The sequence below is a fragment of the Heliangelus exortis genome, chromosome 12 (assembly GCF_036169615.1).
Source record: "Heliangelus exortis chromosome 12, bHelExo1.hap1, whole genome shotgun sequence".
Classification (NCBI taxonomy): domain Eukaryota; kingdom Metazoa; phylum Chordata; class Aves; order Apodiformes; family Trochilidae; genus Heliangelus; species Heliangelus exortis.
In genome coordinates this window covers 2,768,988-2,790,378 of record NC_092433.1, presented here as the reverse complement: position 1 = coordinate 2,790,378, position 21,391 = coordinate 2,768,988, and the positions used below count along the sequence as shown (strand labels likewise).

The following is a 21,391-nucleotide window of genomic DNA, read 5'->3' as shown; positions in this document are numbered from 1 at the left end:
TTTTCACAGACTGCAGCAATATTGATTCAGTAGTACTCTGACTTAGAATTAGGAGACAGGTACTGAAAACAAGTAAAACAAAACCTCAGAATTAGCTCAGAGGTTTAAATACTTAAATTATTAGTGGTTCTAACAATTTTACAGGAATATCTCAGGTAAAGTTTCAATAGAAAGTTAAAAGAAAGATCTTAGCTGAACACTTGAGCTGAGTTCAGACCTAGCTCTGCTGAGAACAGAAACAACAGTGTTCTCTGCAAACTGCTGGAGAATACACTCATTTAGTTTAAGTGCTGGAGTAATAGATGATCCCTCCCCAAAAATCTAGGCTTTTACATTTTTGAAAGCTCCATGAAATTGAGAGCATTCCAAAAATTGGCAGGTATTAATGAACAGCTGATGGTGACTATAAACTCCTGCTTTCAGCCTAGATTTTGAGTAAGTTCAATGTAAAGCAGAAATACAAAGCACAGTCTGGAGTTTAATTAAATTGCATGGATGAAATAGGCATGTCTAACTCAGTCCAGAGAAATCAGCCAGACCTTTCCGAGGAATATTACAGATACTGTATCATTTAATTTCTGTTTAGAAATATTATATTCTTCTAGCAGGCTCAGCCTTTGAATAGAACTCACAAAAAATACAAAGCAGAAACAGTAATGTCGATTTAGATACAAATTACTTAGGTTAAGTAAATACATATTCTAACAGCTTGAGTAAGGAAAGGAAAAAGAAATAATTATTTAGTCAAATTTCCTGCTTAACATAGATTTTTAGGTGATATTAGGTACCTCACTAAGTATTTATTTTAGGAAGATCTCTAATCTTTATTTGAAAAATCAGGAGATGAAGAACCCATACGTTTTGTGTGTGTGTGTGTAAAAATGTGCCTTATTTATAATTTGAATAAATCTGGTTTTCTTTATCATCAGAGAGTGGGTTTTCTTCACATGTGGAACATAGAAAGCCAATCATTTTCATATTGGTAAAGAAATAAAATAGGCTACAAGTACATTATCTACAATTAATTCTAGAGTTTAAGTAACAGTAACAGCAAGTAAGTAACAGTAAAGAAATGGTCATAATAAAGAAATTATCAATTTCTCATAGAGCTTTTGTTTGCATTGTTTGACTGCACAGTTTTTGATTATCTGGACTTTCTCCCCTGCTTATCTGCAAGAATTCCTAAGTTTGGCTGGGACCTTTATGTGTTATGAAATAAGATTGAAGAGTCAGGCTCGGGCCTTCCTGAACCAAGGCAGTTCTTCCCTAAGTTCAGAGAGAAGCAGAAAAGGGCTTCTCAGCATCAGTTCTAGTTTTAAAAGTAGATGATAACTTGTCTTCACCAAAGATCAGTTTAACTTTGTTTCTCTTATTGAGAAACTATTGCATTAGTTCTACTCATGTAAAAAAAAAAAAAATGCATTTTATATTACTTTTAATCATTCAGGTTTTCATGGCAAGTCTCTTTGAAGAGTTTGCTGCATCTGAAAAAAAATCCTACTTCTGCACACACTTATTACTGAGTATATTTTATTCATTTTAATTATTTACAAAATTTGAAGCAGATTGATTTGAAACCTGTGGCAAAAATAGTCCCAGAGAAATGAGGAAGACTACTTTGTGGAATCTCAAGATGGGTAAGGGTATTAATATGGACTGAGTAACCCTCCTTAAACATTTTTATTTCTCTTTTCCATCTTAATGAACAAATTGTTGTGCAACAGGTTCTAAGGTATGCCAGGCAGGGGTTTATGGTTTGAGCCAAGGTTAGAACAATGAATATATTAGAGACTCTGTCTATGATACTGTGATTTTAATGATTGGCTAGAAAAGGAGAGACATCTTGTAAGGATACAGAGGTGAAAGATTTATACCTCCTCCTCTCTCTGCAATACAGCACTTCCAACTTTTACTTAATTATTTTGATGTTTCCATTGTGCCTGTGCTTTAAGTCTCTAGGTGCATTACAGAAGTTTAAAATCACAAATCACACAGTGTGTCCCATCTCAGTCAGGATTCTGGATAAAATGAAAAATTATCGAGCCAAACTTTCAGCATCTGGAGGGCAATCTCATACACCAGCAGTGTGATTATAAATCAGCAGTCAGAGTGAGTTCTGACTGTGGAAATTGTATAAGTTTAAAGCAGTGGAGTTTAAGTAAGCCAAGAAACTATTGTATTGCTGCCTGTTTTCAAGTTACCCTGTGTACTTTCTCTGGGGTTATGTGATATTTTAATTTTTATATATGGTGTTTGCTCATTGATAACAAGAACTTGGTCTTAGCATATCTTATTCTGTCCTTATTGGCAGCTTTTGGTCTGGGGAGATTTGTAATAAGTATTTCATAATATTACCCCCACGCTCCTGTCATCAGTTTTGACATTCTTTGTATACACACTTTTATTTGAAGGAAATCAGGGGTTCCAAGTGCTATCAGTGGTGTTTTGCATGGATATATGGCAAAACCTAGAGCATAAACTGCATTTCTCTAAGTGATGGTAGGGGACTATCCCTTGGTATGATTCCAAAATCTTTGCAGAGCACACTCCAGGATTGTTATGCTGCATTTATTATGCTGTGCCTTGAATCCAGCAGAAGTGATAGGATTAGGCATAATGCAGATTTTTCACAGATAACTGTATAGCAGCTCAAAACAAGAAGTCTTTAAACTGAAAATTATCCTCCTTTTTCCTGAATTTTCTGGCTTAATACAAACAGAACAAAATCTACATTGTGCTCACTTTAAATTCAGTAAAGCCAAGATCACACCACGCTGCCTGCCTCTAATTATGATGATTTTTTCATTGTCTTTGCTCTCTCCCCAACTCATGACTTGTCTGATTTCATTCTGTCTTGTAGAGAATAACTTTCCTCTAGGATTTTGTTCTCCAGTAATTGGATACTATCTTTGTGTTCTAGTCCCATTCTGATCAAATGGGTCCAGAAGAATGGACTTCAAGAGTGGTGCTTGAGCACACAAAGAGCTCAGGCATATCCTGCTCTCCATCAGATCTGTTAATCCATCAGAAACTTATTTCTGAAGGAATAAATTTAAAGTGACCAAAAGTTTATGTTCGTTTTGAGTCCCATTTCAAAACAGTTTATCCTGATTTCCTGGGTGGTTAAATTAAGAGAGATTTATGAATGGAACTTAACATCAGGAATTCCAATTTCTACAATTGGAGATGCTTAGAGAAATGAGTGGCTGATGCAACCAGGACTTGGAGCTGTGCTAATGTAGGATGGGAAGGAGGTGGCCAGGCTTGTGGTTTCAGCATGGGACTAGCTGCTGAGAGGTCTAAGTTCTATTCCTGGTCATGTCACTGACTTCCTCTGGGTCACTAAGTCACTTAACTGTGCCTGGTTTGACTCATGTGTAAAATGGAAATAATGCTCACACTGGCAAAGCACTGTGAGGCACAAGTCACTGGTGTTCAAACAATTCTTTATGCTCACAAAAGGACTTTGTGTATCACTGTATCAGCAGGTCAAAACCTCTTGATGTAATTCCTTTCCTCTCGTTTGCTCTGTCTTTCTCACACAGCAAGTCACTGATTCCAGTGAAGAAGACTTAAAAGTGAAAAATTTAATTTAGAGCATTGAGAAAACTTTGCTTCTAGGTTCCAAGTAAACATTTGTTTATGGAGAGAATAGAGTTTTCTTTGCAAGAGTGTGAGAAAGGGAGTTTTGTGGCACTTACTCCCTCATGATTGTTAAAAAGAAATTAATTCCCCCCCTCCCATTGTTTCTTTTAGAGGATTGTGTGAAGATCTCTTGGTACTTCCATTTCCTATAACCTTTGTCCTGCTTTATAGTTTTTATACATTATTGTGATGGAATTAATTTGGAATGCTATTTTTAAAATCCCTGCTTTTTACATATTTTACCCTAATCTCCAGGGTGCTCCAGATAGATGTAGGAAATACTGCAGGTCAGCTGAATGGTTCTGGAGAAAAAAACCAGTGTACACTGCAGCTCCTAAGTCTCAGCAAAAGGCAGCCATGGAGCCAGAGCATCTCCTGGCACAGTGCCAAGCCCCAGGCACTGGTTTCTCAGCTTTTCAGTCACAGTGGCATGGATCTCACATTCATGTCACCACAACCTTGATTTCTCCTGCTGGGGGAAACTCTGGAAGGTTTTAAACCAAGGAGATTGTGCTTTTCAAACGTCTGGTAAGTTGAATTTATGTACTTAACAGGCATTTTAAACATTTTGTTATTCTTAAGTTGAATTTATGTACTTAAAAGGCATTTTAAACATTTTGTTGTTCTTTGCTGTTCTTCTTCTAGAGACAGCAAAGACTGAAATCCTATAGATTTAATTATGTTAACTGAAATACCCTCATTAGTCCTTACAGCAAATGGGTTGCTCAGCTTTCAGTAGTGAGAGCAAAGATTAAATAAAGCATTTTCTTCTTTGTCTTTGTAAGTAGCACATATTATGCTACACACACTAAAATACTATCATTTTAGTTAAGTTATTGCTGAAAGAATCATCAGGAGGAGTGGCATGACAAGAAAATGGAAGCATCATTTTCTTACACCTCACAGATTGTATTGCAGGGGCTTCTCTTCCCCTGGGAACTGTGACCTCTGAGGTACACTCCAACAAAACACACAAAAAACTCTGACTTCTAACTTCTACTCATTGCTTCACAGGCAGCAGTGTGAGGCTACTGAGATCAGCATAGTGAAAAAGTACATAAATATTTGTAGTATTAGGGCATAATATTTTTCAAACGTTGTTTTGTGTAAATGTACACAGATGCTAAACTCAAAGGCCTCAGATGACAAGTTCTACTGTGTAAACAATATCTGCTCACTCTGTGATTAAATCTTCCTCATAAAAATGTGCTGCCAACATGCATGGAACTTTGCTGAGCAAGAAGCAGTAACTTTGATCCTTACTGGTGGCTGAATTTTGTTTTGCAGAACTACAAGAAAGTAAAATATGGTCAGGCAATAGGGCTTGAAATAGCAATTATCTTAAAGTCATCATGTTTCATTCATGCAAATAATTCCATTGGTTTGTCAGCTGCTCTTCTGAACTTACTCTTGGTGTTCAAAAATAAATCATTTTTTCCATTTAAGATCTTGAAATTCTTAAAAAATAAAATTAATAACTGGTTTTCAGTCTGTGCTAACCATTAGAGGATGCCAGGTAACTTTAGCAGTGAATCGGGGGCTATTTTGGGAGGAAAATATTACAATAATTTGCAGGAAATAACCTTTTTGTTCCAAAACAGCTGTCATTGAACACTATTATATCTACAACAATTAAAATTATCTTTGGTAACTTTTAGTATTTGGCATTGCTCCATTATTGTTCAGTTAAATATTTTTCAAGTATGTTAGGACTTCTGCCCACTGTGTGCTTGAAACCCTTCATTATCAATACAGAAGCTCTCTCTTTTCTCTGTTTTTTTTGGTTTTGTTTTTTTTTTTTCTTGTTTTTTTTTTTTTTTTTTTTTTTTTTAGTAATATTGTAGCCTCTCCTGGCAGGACATGTGTATCTTCCAGGGAGATTCTTTACCATTCTTTAGAATGGAAATATGACTTCTATTGGGCACTGATGTCTCAACATTTACAGCATAGAATTTGCTTTTTAGTCTAAAGCATTAAAGGCCAGGAAAAAAAAAAATAATACAAGATTGCACTAGCTAACATATAAAGTGAATTAGGAAACATGTGCAAACATCCTGGTGAATTTAAATAGCTGGTTGGATCAGAAATGGAGGAAAAATAACATTGGGTCAGGAACAAAACACAAAGCAGCCAGAAACCTTGTATTTCTAATTTAGGATATAAATACTCACTGCTAAAAAATTCTTTGTTACAAAATGTAATTAATCTTAAAAAGGCAGCTTTAGGGGGCGTTGTTGGTTGATGGCTTTAATATGCTTCAAGTACTCATTAAAAGTTTTTCCACAATGCTGAGATTTTCATTTACTCAGCCTGTAGCTACCTGATTCACAGCTCTTTTGCAAGCTGATGGCAACCCTTAATATTTGTGTTGTAGTAGCTCTTGTGATTCCTATTTGTGGCTTTGAGTCCTCAGTATTAGCAGAGCAGCACTGAAGGGGTGTGCTCTTCAAAGAGCCTGCTATATGTATGATACATATGGTAATGTTTTATTAATAGCACATTTGCATACTCTGGTATGCTAACTTGTATTTACCTCAGTATAAGTTAATACAGAGGCATTCCTTCAATTCATGCATCAGATGCCATCAAATTCATTTTTCTAGAGGATTTTATGCTGTCAACTTAATTATTAATATCCTCTTTGGCTCCTCAGCAAAAAAATTGGAATCCTGGGGATGTGTAGAGGACATAGTATTGATTTTGAGTGTTTGAGCTTTAGATAAACTAATAAATAATCACATGAAGCAGGTTAGTACACTGCAGACCCAACCCTGCAGCTTGCTGGTGTTTCAGTCAACTAAAGTAAAATTAACCTGAACTCCCCTGCTTGCATTTGAAAATTTCTGCCATTTGGGCCAGCTCACCCCTTTGTGTGGTTATTTGTCACTGAGGACCTTTCATTGTACTGCCTGGAGGTTTTTGGGCCAGCAGTTGAATCTGAAGTAGCACTAGGTTCCTGAAGTATAAAAAATAAGGGTAGAATGGCAAGGCAGAAAGTCTGGTTAAATTGGGGAACTGTCACGGAAATTAATTTTGTATTTAATTTATTCCAAATCTAATGTGCTTAGTTGCAAAGTACCCACTTACAAAAAGTAATTGGATTTTTTTTTTTTCTCCAAATAGGTATTACAGATAGTTCAACTTGTATCATAAATCACTGAAATACTAAATTATTTAAGAACAGATGATAACACAGAGTGAGCAAAATGTCATTTTAAATGTGAGTGAAAAAAATCTTAACAGCTACTTTTTCTGTAGACAGATTCCTAGAAATAGGTGGATTACTACTGAAAGAAAGTAGCAACAAAACCAAAGCTTTTTGGGGAAAAAATGGCTTGTTGGACTTGCATTGTAAACTCTGACTTGGCCAGCTCTCTTCTTCAAGGACATTTTTGCAGGCAGGATAGGACAACCTCTGATCAAAATTACAGTTGTGTTTATGGATGAAAAGTATAACAACAACAACAACTGCCCAAGAGGTGAAAAGCAAAATCTCAAATTTAATACTGCACATTGTAATTCTAGATGCAGAGGAGTATTGGAAGGTTGTAACCTTCATTGTGGTCACTGGGAGAAAAGAAAATGGCCAAGTTACTCTTGTCTCTAGATACACGTCCAGAAGATGACTGAAAATTAAAAGTTATTTAAGAATTTAGCCTACTCTTCCAACTTGTTATAAAAACTGCTAATCTTGGCTCAAAACAAAGAAGAGATTTAGGGTAACTGCTCTCACATATGCCAGCAAAGTCCTTCTATTCCATCTTTTCTGTCTCCAGTTTCCTGTTTACTCATTACACAGCTCCAGTCTTTTTTTGTCTGGAGTTCCTTATTCATGAGTGTACCTTGTTTCATTTATATGGATTTTTATTCAGATAAACCTCAGCTCCATTAGTTCAGGTTTTTACCTCAGCTCTTTTCTTATGTAATGCTCTAATTTTTGGAATTGTGTGATGTGATCTCTTATGCTGTGATCTCTTCACCAGCTCAGGTTTCTAAATGCTCTCAAACCTCTCTTTAAATTGATGTCCAGACTTTAAAGAAAAAATCCTTGTAAAAATGTATGCATTTCTGCTACTGGCAGCACGTTATCTTATTTCACAGTTATATTAGTTTGCTTCTGCTGTACTCTGAGACCATGTAAACTGGGAAAACAAATAATGAGTTCCAGTAGCAAGGTGAAACTGGGAAGGTGGAGAAAAAAATCAAGCCAACCTCCTGTGAGATGTGAGGGTAAGGCAAAAATATAATAACATCAGAAAGAGGTGAATTTAGTCTTTTAAGAATTATCATCTGAGCACTTTACATTGATGTTTCTAGACAATCTGGTGAAGTTAGTTGTGAGGCCATTTGTATTCCTTTGCACACCTAAAAATAATTCTGCAGGTATTCTCAGCATTCTGAGCAGAGTTGAATTCCAGCTACACTTCTGCTCCGTGCTGCTTTTCTGTGTCCCAATTATATTTTATCCTTAAGCTTAAATAATAACAATGGGGCTGATGCTGAAGCTCTTCCATGTGACCTTTTAAATAAATGATAAAGCTTCCCCATAACTAATTTCAAGTTGGAGTATGTCCCTCAACCCATATTAAAAATAGAGGGTTGCCCTGGGTGCAAGCCAGTCTTTTAAAATCCCTTTTAAGTGGGAAAGGACTAAAATGGTTTTATTTATTGTAACTTTGGCTTGCTTAGCTGCCATCTTTTAACTCTTGGCTTTCAGTTGGAGAAACAATCAGCCTGCCTACACCTCCCAGCTTTTAAAAATCATTTCTTTATTCTTTTTTTTTTCTAATAAAAAAGCAGCCACACCACTCTTGCTGATGCATAAAGACAGAGCACAAGTGGCCACATCACATCCTGGTGTCAGAACTCTGCCTGCGTGTGACTTACAACAGGAATTGTGTGGGTGGCAGGTCCAGTGCATGAGCTGCTGGAATTAGCATCCCCTACTGCTGGGCTGCAGCAAAGAACTTCACCCCAGGTCCCAAAAAAAAAAGGCAAAAAATAAAAAAAAAAGGCAGGAGAGCATCGTGCACAGCTGGAGTCCCCAGGGGAGCTGAGTTGGCTTCCGGCGGGAGAGGGAGACAGGGGGAAGGAGGGAGAATTTCTAATGGAGCTGATAAATTGTGTGTGGTAGGGGTGGGGTCAAAGCCTAGAGGGAGGGAAGGCTTGCTGAGGTTTCGGGTAACAAGGAGCAGATTTTTTTTTTTTGTGTGTGTGTTCTTCTGACCTCATGATTACATTAACTGAAGCACTGTCTAGGTTTTCTTTTTTGTGCTTGGGGAAGCAAGGATCTAGAAGGGCTTTTTGATCTTCCCCGGGCACTTTGCAGCAATGATTCCAGGTGTATGCATCAAAACACATCTTTTAGAGGAAAAAAAAAAAAAAAAAAAAAAAAAAAAAGCATTAACAAGAACCAGTTTTCTCTTTCCTCGGCTGATTCTCTCTGTTGTTTCAATTAGACACCTCTTCTGTTCTCAACCACTGCTAAGAGCCACTAAAAGAGATTACAGACTAACACAAACTAGTTAAAAGAAATACTTTCTTAATCTGGAAATTTATGCTTATTATGTAGGACACAACAACAGCAACAACAAAAATCCCAAACTTCAAACCAAGAGTAGATTAGCTGTCAGAATCATGATTAAAAAGACTTTCTAGAGACTCCAGATTGATTCACATAATAAAAAACCCACACTAGTCAAAACAAAAATTAAATTTAAGAAAGGTTGACTTCCTGGGGGTGTGTTCTACTTGCATTTAAACAAAGATCTTTGCATTTAAACAAAGACACCAATGCCTGAGCTGCAGGCTGCAGTTTTGCCTGAGCAGAGGGAAATTAATCTCCTGGAGTCCTGGAACTTTCTTCCTTGCCTGAATGGTGCATCCTGTGACATGTGCTCCCCTACATCCCATTCGTTTTAGTAAGAAACTGGCCATCTAGCAGTGGGAATTCAGAGGAATAATCCTCCCCCCAAAAATGAGGAGAGCTGTTGGAAGAAAGACAGCTACAGTCTGATTCCTCATCTTCCAGCCTGTGCTGTTTCAGAAAGGACAGACAGCAGGTGGGGAACACTGGGTTTTAGGGAGGACCTTTCCAATAGTCCATGTATGTTTCTAGGCTTCTCTGCTAATAAAACTCCTCTCAGACCATCCACATCAGACCTTTTGAAGAACAGCTTTTCCCAGCTGTAGAATCACCTGGGATCAATTTATTTGTTTGTTTATTTTCGTTGTGTTTTTTTTTTTATTAAGATTTTAGTTTGCTTTCTTTTTTTTTTTTCCACTAAAAATTTTAACTCCGCTTTCAGGTTTCTGAAAAGGACTGAATTTCTTTCATGTGTGATGTTACCTATTCTGTGATTAGAAAATGTGGCATTAGTGAGACATGTTGAAGAGAACCAGACCTGAATTACCCACTGTGTTCCCTTAGGTGAATGTCTTTCACTGAGGGTTTATGGGCAGAAATGTTAAACATTAAAAATCTACTCAATTGCCTACCAGATTCTTTGAGTAGATAAATGACCCTGTAATAACTTCAACTCTTAAAGCAGATGTTAATTAGGCTCTGAGTAATTTTTAAAGCATTGCCATAGTGATAAGTTTCCAGAATTTTCTCTGGTCAAAATAGAATTTGGGAAATTCCTTTTACAAAACAGCCCTAGGTATTCCTGTAGTGTGAGTGAATAAAAAACATCCCTGTAAATTATGACTTTTTGATATTATTTTAGCTGCCTGCACCACTGAGGTGATCTGACCTGTTTATGAGCTTCCTTGAAGATTAGAGCTGAAGGACAGAGCTTTTAGATGATACAAAAATTGAGGAAGTTTTCTGTGCCATGCAAGTTCTTGTGCATGTCAATTTTAAAACTTTAAAAGCTGCATTGTAGTACCAGCACTGAGACCACAATCCCACATGTCTACTGTCACTCCTAGGGAACACCTGACATTAATGTAGTTATTTGTGCATATCCATGACTACAGGAATCAAGATTCCAGCTTGTGACTGACTGACAATAATCTCTTGCTCCTTTCCTCACAACTGTGGGTAATTTCTGAGTTGTTCTGTGCCTCAGCATTTTTTGTTAGTGCTCTGCTGTGCATTTTGGAGAGCAGAATTTTATTTATGAATTATAAACTTGTTATTGTCTGCAGGCATTCCCACTAAAATATACCTCTTGTATGAAAAAAAAATAATCTTAAAAAAATAGAAGCTTTGAGTGACATTTTTCTTGGACTTGTAAGCACATGCTTCCCGTGGGGGAGAGGAAGATGCTAGAAAGTGGTAAACTCAGTAGAAAAGAGAAATAGATTGCATAAAGTTCTAAAAACACTTGCTTTGCTCAGGTGTTAATTTGTGCATGAAAATGACCCTCCTTATAGACAATTTTCCCTGAATCTCCATCTCCTCTGTGATCACTGAGGTGCTTTTTTAGCCCTTGTTTAAGTGTGTGCCAGGTATTTCTGCCTGGCTTATTTGTTGGTGGCTCATGATAAAGTGTTTAGAAGGGGAGAAAGTCCTGAAATCTTTCTGTACAGAAACTTTATCAGAAAGCTTTTGATTGTTGTAGAATTCTCTTTGGGCTGTTTGAATGGATTTGCAGAACATCTTTTTGTTTGATTTCAACACCACCAAAGAATCCATTTAGCAGTGAGATAAGGAGTGATGGAACATGAGTAAAACTAGGTAATGTTTTCTGAATTATTTAGCAATTGAAAAGGGCTTCTACGTTGCAAATTTAAGTGTAAAAGTGTGTGGGAACCTGGACTAGGAGAAAGCAAGAGAACATTGTTACAGCTTGTGGGCATCAGGGACTTGGAGCAGCTTGGAGAAGGTAAAGGTCAGTTTACTCTAAGCAGTAATTCTAAGCAGAGAGGGTTGCTGAAAGCAGTGGGAACCAGAGAAAGAGGTAGAAGATGTCAGTGAGATTTCAGTTACACAGAGCCAGATTAAGAATATAGTTGAAAAAAGTCATCTAGAAAATGATGTATTGCTAGCCAGAGCCTACAAATCAAGTTTTAATCTATCTGTAGAAGATATGCTTGAGTATCAAGAATCAGCTAGAGTGATTTCTTGGGAGTTTTCAGTGTCTTTGTGTTACATGAGAGATCAAATCAGAGAATAATCTTTTCTGGTTTTAACACCCACAATATCTTTCCTTATGTGCCTGAGCTGTGGAGATTGGTAATATCAAGCATTTGTTTGCCTTTGCCTGGAGTTGCTTTGATGCCTTCTTTCCACTGTGGTGAATGGTTTAATGAACAGCAAAATCCATGTAATCTTTGTCTTAACATCAGATTTATCTCCTCATTGCTCTTTTCCCTCTGCATTTCCTCAGTTCCTTCCATAATCTGAATGAAAGGACATCACTGCCTCCTTAGCTGTTCCTGGTATTTTATTCCCTGTGCAATACTGCTGCTGCTCTACAGTTTAATTCTGTGAAGTTCTGAATTTAATCTTAGCTTCCCAAATGCTCAGACTTACCACTTTCTGCTTCTTCTCCAGCTTTATCTAACTGTGAGCCCTTTGGCTTGTCTGACATCACACATTCTGCCAAACAGCAGAAAGCCAATTGAAATGCTCTGAGCACTTCAGCTTCAGTCTGTGGGCCAAATTCTCAGTTGTCATCAACTCAGTTGTTGTAATCATGGAGCTCCACAGCAGAGCATGGAAATATTCTGCTACAAACTGAAGCTGTAGCCTACTATCTGCAACTGAGATCCGTTGTTTAGTTGCCTGATGGGATTTTTTTTTTTTCCCTTTTTTTTTTTTTTTTTTTTTACAACATCCTGATGCTGTTTGCTCCAGCAACATGGTTTCTCAGTAATTGCCACCTTTGTCCTCCTCATTACAGAATGTGCTATATCTAGCAGCTTAGATGAACTGTTGTACCATCCAGGATTGAATGGGGCAGCGGTCACATCCACTCTTGGCAAATTGCTTCAGCCTTGGATCCTGTTCCTTGTATCCTGATGCTGAGAGTTCTGTTTACTACAGTTTTCACAATAGCCTTTGAGAACGAGTACTCTGAGAACACAATAGTGGACCTCCAAAAGAGTTGCCAAGAGGAAAAAAAAAGAGACTTCCTTCTTTGGCAGTGGTGGAATATAGGTAAGGCTAAGCAACATTCTTAGCCAGCAAGAAGGGCACAACAATATCTTTGGACTCCAGTAGCTCAAGTGAAGTTTGAGGAAACTTTGAGAAAATACATTTTTCTTGGTGAAGGGGAGTCTAGGATGACTTGAGTTGTTAAAGAAGGTTGCATGTAGAGGGTAGAGGAAAGGAGGGTGGAATTGAGACATAAGGGGAAGGGAAATAATGGGCATCTCATAATTCTCAAGCTGCCATAGGTAACAAGAAATGAAATTAAAACACAGGATGCCTTGAGTGCCCATGAAAAATATTGGGACATCTTGTTTATCATGTATCATGATAAACAGTGTATCATGATTCCTTACCTAATATCTGTCATTAAGAGACATTCTTATATGGAAAATAGACTCATATAATGAGTAGCTGTGAGACTTTTTCTGGAAATAAGTCAGATAATGAAACCAGAATGTACAGGATTGCTATTCCTCATCAGGTATGCCTGTTCTGCATCCAGTCCCCAAGAATGATTTCTTGGATGGGAGAAGGACAGAGGGGCTGAGGTTAAGAAGGAAGGACAAGATCTGTGATCCTTTTTTCTCATCTTCCCTGGGAACTGCACAAGAAAAAGGGTATCCCTGCCCCTGAGGCTGGAGACCAGCACCAGCTCCTCCCAGAAGGAACGTGGCAGAGGTGATGGTGGCAAAGGACTGGTTTATAGTGTAAGGGAAACCAGGAAAGGGCTGGAAGGCTAAAATCTAAATGAGGACACTGTACTGGGAAAGGGAACCAGAAGAAACAGACTTATCCTGAAGGAAGAAATAGGAAGAGGAAACAGACGAGCAGAGAAAGTTCAGCTTCTGGGTTCCCAGTCATTAAGATTTCCTTATGGAGTGTTACAGATTTTAGCAGTATGGGTGCTGATTTTGGGTCAGGTCACAAAAATGAGAGCTGCAGCTTTGGAACTCAGGCACCAGGTTGGCTGTGGCTGTGGTGTGCAGGAGGCTTTTTCTTCCAGCTGTAATGTTAGTTTTGCTCATCTTCAGCAGCATTTACAGCGGAATTAGTCAGACTTCCACTCAACTCAAAATACATGTTTTTTTAATTAAGCTTCATCCAGAGAACAAATGGATTTAAATTACAGGGAAACAAATGTTTCTTAAAACTTTGAAAACTTCAGTAAAACCCCAAGCTTATAAATTCTAGAGGTCTGTTGAAAGGCCCCTGTAGCAGAGCCACCTTTTTTCCCCTCATTTCAGCTGCCCTGTGAAGGACTTCCATGCCACTGCTGTGCTTCCCAAAGCCTTTGGAATAAAACAGGGCTTGTGCCTTAATCCACATCTTCCCATCTCCTTTCCTTCAGAGCATGGGTGAGCTGTCCTGGGGTCACCCGTGGGGCAGGTGTACCCTGGTAGGGCATGCTGGAAACTTTTCCATGTTATCCTGGCCAGATGCAGGGATTGCTCTGGGGAAGGGGAGGATGAGAGCAGGAGCGTGGGCGGTGCACGGGGTTTTGCTCTGGTTGGCTGAGGGCTCTGCTCGGAGTAGAAATATGCTGACTTCTTTCTGTATGTGATAAATGTGTTTTAAGAATAGCAGTGATTTCTTAATCCAGTTTTGCAAGTACAAACAATTACAATGCCTTGTAAAAGAGTTGCTTAGATTCCATAGTCCCAATGTAACAAAGATCAAACTGCTTTTCAGCTGCTGCTGCTGCTGCTGGTCCTGCTCGAAGGAGGAGGGGAAGGAGTGCCAGAGTTTTAAATAGAATATTTCTATCTTAATTTCATTATATTAACTTTTTTTTTTTTTTTTTCTTTTGAAAAATATTAGAAATAGATCCTACTCTTTTCTACTCCGTTCAATGGAACGAAGATCAAGCTGCTTTTCAGCTGCTGCTGATCCTGCTTGAAGGAGGAGAGGGAGGAATGCCAGAGTTTGAAAAAAAAAAATTCTATCTTAATTTCATTATATTAACTTTTTGGAGAAAATATTAGAAATTGATCTTACTCTTCTGTTCTTTGTTCCTGGATGGCAGTAATCATTAGTGGCTTTAAACACAGTTCCTGTTTGGTGCTCTAACTTGGATACAAGATTTCTGACACTGAAGTACAGAGGAAAAACATTTTAGTTCTTCAGGACACAGTGAAACGATTTTTACTTAACATTTTCTACATTAGTGATGGGATTTGCTAAATTATGCTGTTCTTTTTAAGACAGATGGGAGATGAAAATATTTTACTGCTCTACATATGCAGCTATATTTCAGTTGTGAAAGGGAGAGGAAAGGATACTATGGCATTTAAGCTCCACATGCCCAAAGGAACCCAGATCTGGATCTTCAGTTTTAAAGCCCAGTCCCCACTGAACAGTCCTGCAGTGGCATTTGGAAACACACAGAAAATAAATCAGCCCACTGTGACACAGGAATATTTCTGTGTGTCTATAAAATAACCCCAGGACTGCTCTGGCATATCCAGAATTCTCTTGCATCCCAAGCGTGAGTTATTTTCCTCACACACAGCTCAACACTGAAGGTGTTTATCCTTTCAAAGCAGAGATTACAGAATCTAGATACAAAATGACAGGGTACAAACTTAATGAAAACCCATTTTCTTTCTATAACTGGGATGCTATAATGTTTTAATTGCAATTGTATCTTTGCTATAGGTAGCGTAGCCAAGATCTGTTTCGGAGCCCACGGGTGGAAAAAACCCAAGCCCTTTTTCTCTTCTTTTTTTCTGTTCCCTCATATCCCTCCCATCTCCCTATTGTCACTGGGGGAAATTGGCAGTGAGGTTGTGTGCGTGTGCACTTGGGATGGGGCCAGAGGAACAACCCCAAAAGCCTCCTTCCTGCAGCTGCAATAAACAAGAAAGTGAAATGTAGCCTGTGCCTATGCTCAGCTAAAGAACTTGACATGAAAATTTGAATAGTAGGACTATTATTTTTCTTTTTTTGGGGTATTTTAGGGCACTAGGTTGTGTTTTTTTTCCTTTACAACAGGCTTTTAAAATAATTGTCAAAAGGGTTTTGCTATCACAGATAAAATACAGGCCATGATTGGGGTATATTTTATAGGTCATTCAGTTACTTGTAGCCCACTGTCTCTCTGCTATATTATTTCCTCTTTTTGCAAACTCTTTTCATATGATTTCTTATTGCCTGGAAGTTTCCAATCTAGTGCTGCCCAAGCTGAGTTTAACAAAGGAGTGAAAAGAAGGAAATGATTAAATGTATCTGAATTTTTTCCTGCTTTCAGTTTCAATAGCATTGAGGCTCTGAACTGCCAGCTACACAGTTTGGAACAAAAACTCAGACAAGTTTGTTGCTGTACCACAGTCAATAATAACATCAAATTTCCTTATGGCTACGGGCAGGAGAATTTCTTGGTTTGCGAAGCCTACACGGGGAGTACAGGGTTCACGGCACGGGGCTCAGCAATTATATATATATATATGCCATTGCCCCCTGCTGGGAAGCATGTGAAATACTTCTTTCTAGGTGAAACACACTCAGGGACAATTTTTTTCCCTGGGTTATTCAGAAATTAATGCCATAATAGACATGTCCCTCTTTCCAGTTCGATGAGCAGCTTCACTTTTCAGCACTGGAACAGAGCTTAGTAAATTAATTTAATAGCAGTGTCTCAAAACATGTTGTGCTATTAAGACAGAGGAAGCTTTGTTTTCAAACTGAGAACTCTCATATATCCACAGTGCTGATCTCCTAAACTATATTTATTTGGTCTTTTCTTTGATATTTTGCATTTTGGCATAGGAATAAGCAGTCACACTATCAAACAATTTAAGTCTGAAACCTGGGTGTGAAGGTGTAAAATTCTTATGAATAGTTACAAATCATCTGAGATTAGTTAGCAGCCCTCTGACAAAATCCATAAGATTGATCTCCAAAGGGTTTGCATCAGAAATTGTATCAGATGTTTGAGGGTGGTGGAACTGGGTGTGGTGGCAGTTGTTGGGCTGGTGTCATGCCTGAGCTTTCAGTGATTAATGTAAAATCAAGGAGCTTGTAACACGTGAAGGTTGGGTTAACAGCAGCTCAGCCAGCAGTGTGATGACTGAACAGTCACTGAATGACAAATCATTAATTCAACACACACTTTGACTTCTACTTTCAGGATCTCTGTGTGTAAGCAGAAGGGATAAGATAGCAGACAACCTAATGAATGTATCATAGTAATTTTCCCTCTTTTTGCTTGTGTTTTTGATAACACTATGAGTCAGTATCTTCACAGAAGTTTTCACTGGGAGGTTTTTTTTTCCCCCTTCCAAAATACGTGGCAATTACATTAACATCAGGAAGCCAAGACCCAAAGAACAGCTACAGAGTCTTTCTAGTGAGAAGGTGGCAATAGACTTGGAAAGTCCATTGTAGCCAAATCTGCTGAAGAGAGAGGATAGGCCTTTTATGTTGAGGTGAGTTTTTGGCACACGTGTTCTGCACACTGTTACACAGCTTTATGTGCTCAGTAAGAAATAACAGAGGTCACTGAGGGCATTATGTGTGCCCTGTGCTTTGTGAAGCACAAAGCTTCACAAAGAAGCACAAAGCTTCTTTTCCCTTGGCCACTGAAAAGCAAAAGTCTTTGGATTAAGATGCCCAGAACTCATAAACATATGCACATGCATAAGACTGAAGAATACTTTGTTGTTCAGAGAGCACATCACACTGATCTAGTTATTTACTCTGCTTTGGGGGAAATCCTTTTCCTCTCCCAGAAACACAATGACTTGTTAAGGCTTGGGGCACAGTGCTGTGCTCCTGGGTGGAAGGTGGATCACAGGGATGCAGTGCCAGTGCCCTCCTGTGCCTGTCTGGGCTCCTGTCACTGCAGGTGGCACCAGGTACCCAGGGTGGCTCCATCCAGCTCACCAATTGCTCTTCAGTGTCTTCCTACAGACTCTTGAATTTTGTTGCCCAAGATTTGGTCCCTGTGGTTTCTCTTTCCCAACAGAACAAGTGTATTAGGGTTCTGGTATGCTGTTCATTTCACTACCATTTTTCCTGTAGGGCAGTATCATTGGTCAGAGCTGACAGTTACCTGTTTTTCAGGATTTTTTTTGAAAAATAACTCTTCAAGAAGATGACTGATGCTTTGAACAGAAGTGGGACTTCTGTTTTTTTTTTTTTTAAGCAGCGTTTTCCTATCCCCCTTTGGGTCTGAAATTTGTTATTTCTAGCTTGAAAATTATGGAACACAGTACTGGCATTTGGGGAAAAAAAATATTTCCTCCACTAAGAATATACCTTTGGAAATATTAATGTACATAACTTCTGTTTAAAAATGATCCTTGGGCTGGGTAGCAATAAATTTTGCAACATTATGGCCTTTCCTGGCTTGAATCCTCCCTACAGTACACACCTGATTTTTAGCCTTCATTGATATTAAAGTGTAATTGGCTTGTAAAGACACTGGACTCCTTTTGGTGTGGCTTTCATGAATAGAGTGCACTTACCATAGCAGCATATCAGGTGCCAATATTTCATGTAGCAAAGCAGTCTCCTCCAAGCCCAGTCTGTTCCAAGAAAGCACTGGCCTCCTACAAAAAAGACATAAATTAGTTTAATTATTGTAAAACAACTTTCAACGCCATTGCAGCAAGATCAGCTAAATAAGCAGAAAATGGCTTGGCCTCTCCTGTGTGTGTCAGAAGCTCAGGAACAGGGGGGTTTGGGGGCCTCTGTGCTGTTAAATCACTTTCAATGCTGATTCAAAAGGGCATGTTGCTGAAAACCACAGCTGGCATGGAGATCCTTTCCTGGCTTAGATGATGGATGGTGTTGTAGAGCTGTATTGTGCAAACTGGGCACAAAAGTTAGTCTTGACTTCATCATCGTTTCATTGCCTGTTTCAGGCTTATTGAACCTGATGCAAAGGAAATGGCAGGCTTCAAGGATTGTTTTTCTCAAGTTCTTTTCAAGCTTTCTGACTCAAACCTAGAATGTGCAAGTTCTCATTTCAGGAGGATGAACAGACTTTCTGGAACACAGTACAGTGTTTGACAATGATTGATTTATTTCAATGAAAGGTTGTTGGTTTTTTTTTTTTTTTTTTTCTTGTCTGTGTCAGTTTTATCCCCATATGTTTGTAATTGTTAAGGATCTTTCCAAAGTCCTTTTCTAGGAAGGAGGCTAACTGGAAATGCAGCTTTAAGATTTTTCCAGTTCTTGAAGACCACGTTTTAAAAGTAGCATAGCTCAAAGGAAATGTTTGGTCTGTCACTGTCTGATGATGAAATTTAGTTGGTTAAGGTCTTGTGATATCTTCTTTAAATATGCACAGATTGCAATTGCTTCCTGCCAGTGGTCAGGGAAGTGATTTAAATATTAGAAAGCAGGGAAAGAATGGAAAGTGGGGAGTGCTGGCCTGGGTTTTAATCAGAGGATGCTGCAGTTCTGGGAGCTGAGCAGTGAGACAGAAGTGTCCAGGATCCAGGTAGATGTCCTCATCTTCCACAAACCTTTCTTGTGAGGAAAGGAACATCAGCAGGCATCTTTCACAAGGAGTCTGCACAGTTAGAGCCCTGTGTTTCAGAAGACATTTTGGCAATCCTGACAAATTAAGTTCAACTTGAGTTGGCTTAATGTAATGGGTGCAAACTCATTACTTAGCAGGAAGAAGAGAAAGCCCACAAGAAACACCCTGCTGGGTCAAACCAGTGGTCAGTATAACTCAGTATTCCATCTCTGACTTATTGCAAGAAGAAGATACTTTACATACTTAAGTTTTATTATCATAGTACTTTGGTGTAGTGCCTGAAATACAAACTACTGATTAATAAGAATTTCCTGAGAGGTTCTATTTTTTTTTTTCCTTTGAGCTTCCACAGAACGGACAAAATTCTGATTGGAGGGGGCCAAAAAAACATAGGAAAAAAGCACTAATTAATCACCAGAATTACCAGGAATGCTTGTTCTTGCAATTAAAATTTAATTCCAAATTAGAATTTCCTGTGCTTTGTGTTGTACTGACTTGCAGAAATGAGCTGGGAACTCACTAGGGAACAACTGCTGAGCTGTTGAAACAAATTTCCTGCCACCACTGCAAAGAAAGCTCATGCTAGAATGGTACCAGTCATCTCAGAGTGGCTCTCAGACTACCCTGAGTACAGGCTGCCTGGCTACTTCAGAGAAACCCTGTTTTTTGCCTGATTCCTGGCGTTTTCAGAGCAAGTATTTAGTGGAGGTTCACCAGCATCTTCCAACCGGAAAGAAAATGGAAACAGTCTCCTGAAATGCTGAGTCACCCTGAGGCTCCCGGCCAGAAGCTGATGCAATTCTTCTTTTATCACCGGAAGATCTCTTGGGTAATCACAGACACACCTCTTCTTTCAATAGCTTCACTGAAGGACTGCTGATTCCCCAGACTTAACCCACTCTGCACGAATCACAGTTTTGGTTTCTAGACCCTTTCTCTAAGAATAAAAGTTTCAAACTTCAGGCTGCAGGGGGTAGATGCCTCAGGAAATTTCAGGGGGCTGCCATGAAACTGCAGGGTCACTTATGCCTAGAAATCCAGAGCATGAGTATTTTAACATATAGAACACTTCAACATATAGAACACTCTTCTAATGTTTTGAGGTGGATTTAATTCTTGACACTGGTTAGACATCTAAATTTTGTTGTTTGCCAGCATAATCTGTTTTTAATTGTAGCAGAAATTAACTGAGTGTAAATACAAGCACTATAAAACAACAGTTTCTCCATTTTCAGTCAATTCTCTAACATCAGGCATAATATCAGATTGTATCATTATAACTGAGCAATTTCTGTTTGTGACTAAGTCAATAACGTTGTTTTTTTGTTGTTTGGTTTTGTTTTGTTTTTTTTTTTTTAAATCATTGGAACAAGGACCAGCAATGCTGTTTCATTTACTTTGTGATCAGCCTGATTCAGGACAGATGATGCCATCCTAAGAACTGGGCTGGTAAGAACTGTAATAAGATTTTTACTAAGTTCTGCATCAAAGGAATAAGGCCAGTGTTAGCAAAATATTAATCTGGCATTTAAGTTGACTGTAACATGAAAGGAAAAACACAGGCATTTTCAAGAGAGTTAAGAGAAATGACAGATCAATGTATTGCTTGTTTTACTCTTAGAAGCTCTCCAGTTTTAAAAATAATTGATATTGCTTCTTCCACACCCTTCTGCCATAATTATGTAAAGAATCTGGATTATGCTTCCGACTTGATTTAACTGTTTTATAATAAGTCACAAGCATACCTTGCCTACTTGATGATATTCCTTTTAGGCTGTGCCAGTCTTTCCATTATTAAATCATGTTTAGTGTTATATGCTGGTTGCTTAAAAAAATTCATTTCAAGCTTCAACTTGCTATGCATTCTCAGCTAGCCATATGTGTGAGGGAGCACAAAACACATCAGTCCTATTTAGCAACTTAACACACTAGTTTTCAATTTAATAGAAATTTTGGTTTTTCTTTAAAAAAGGAAAGAAATGTTTACCACAAGGAGAGCCTCAGCATATTAGTGGCAAAAATATGCATAGTAATAGTGAAGATCTGAATTTTGAACACATGGTCTGTGTGCTGCCTCTGAAAATTCCTCCCTCCTCCCATCATGGATCCAATCCATTTGCAGAAGACCTGACTTTGGGTTTGAATGGGAGAAACAA

The 21,391-nt window shown here is 38.4% G+C and overlaps 1 long non-coding RNA gene across 3 annotated transcripts in view; it reads left to right on the top strand.

Moving 5' to 3' along the window:
* Window positions 1–21,391, top strand: part of LOC139801378 (uncharacterized) — a 73,302-nt gene that overhangs the window by 1,261 nt on the left and 50,650 nt on the right. The window lies entirely within an intron of this gene.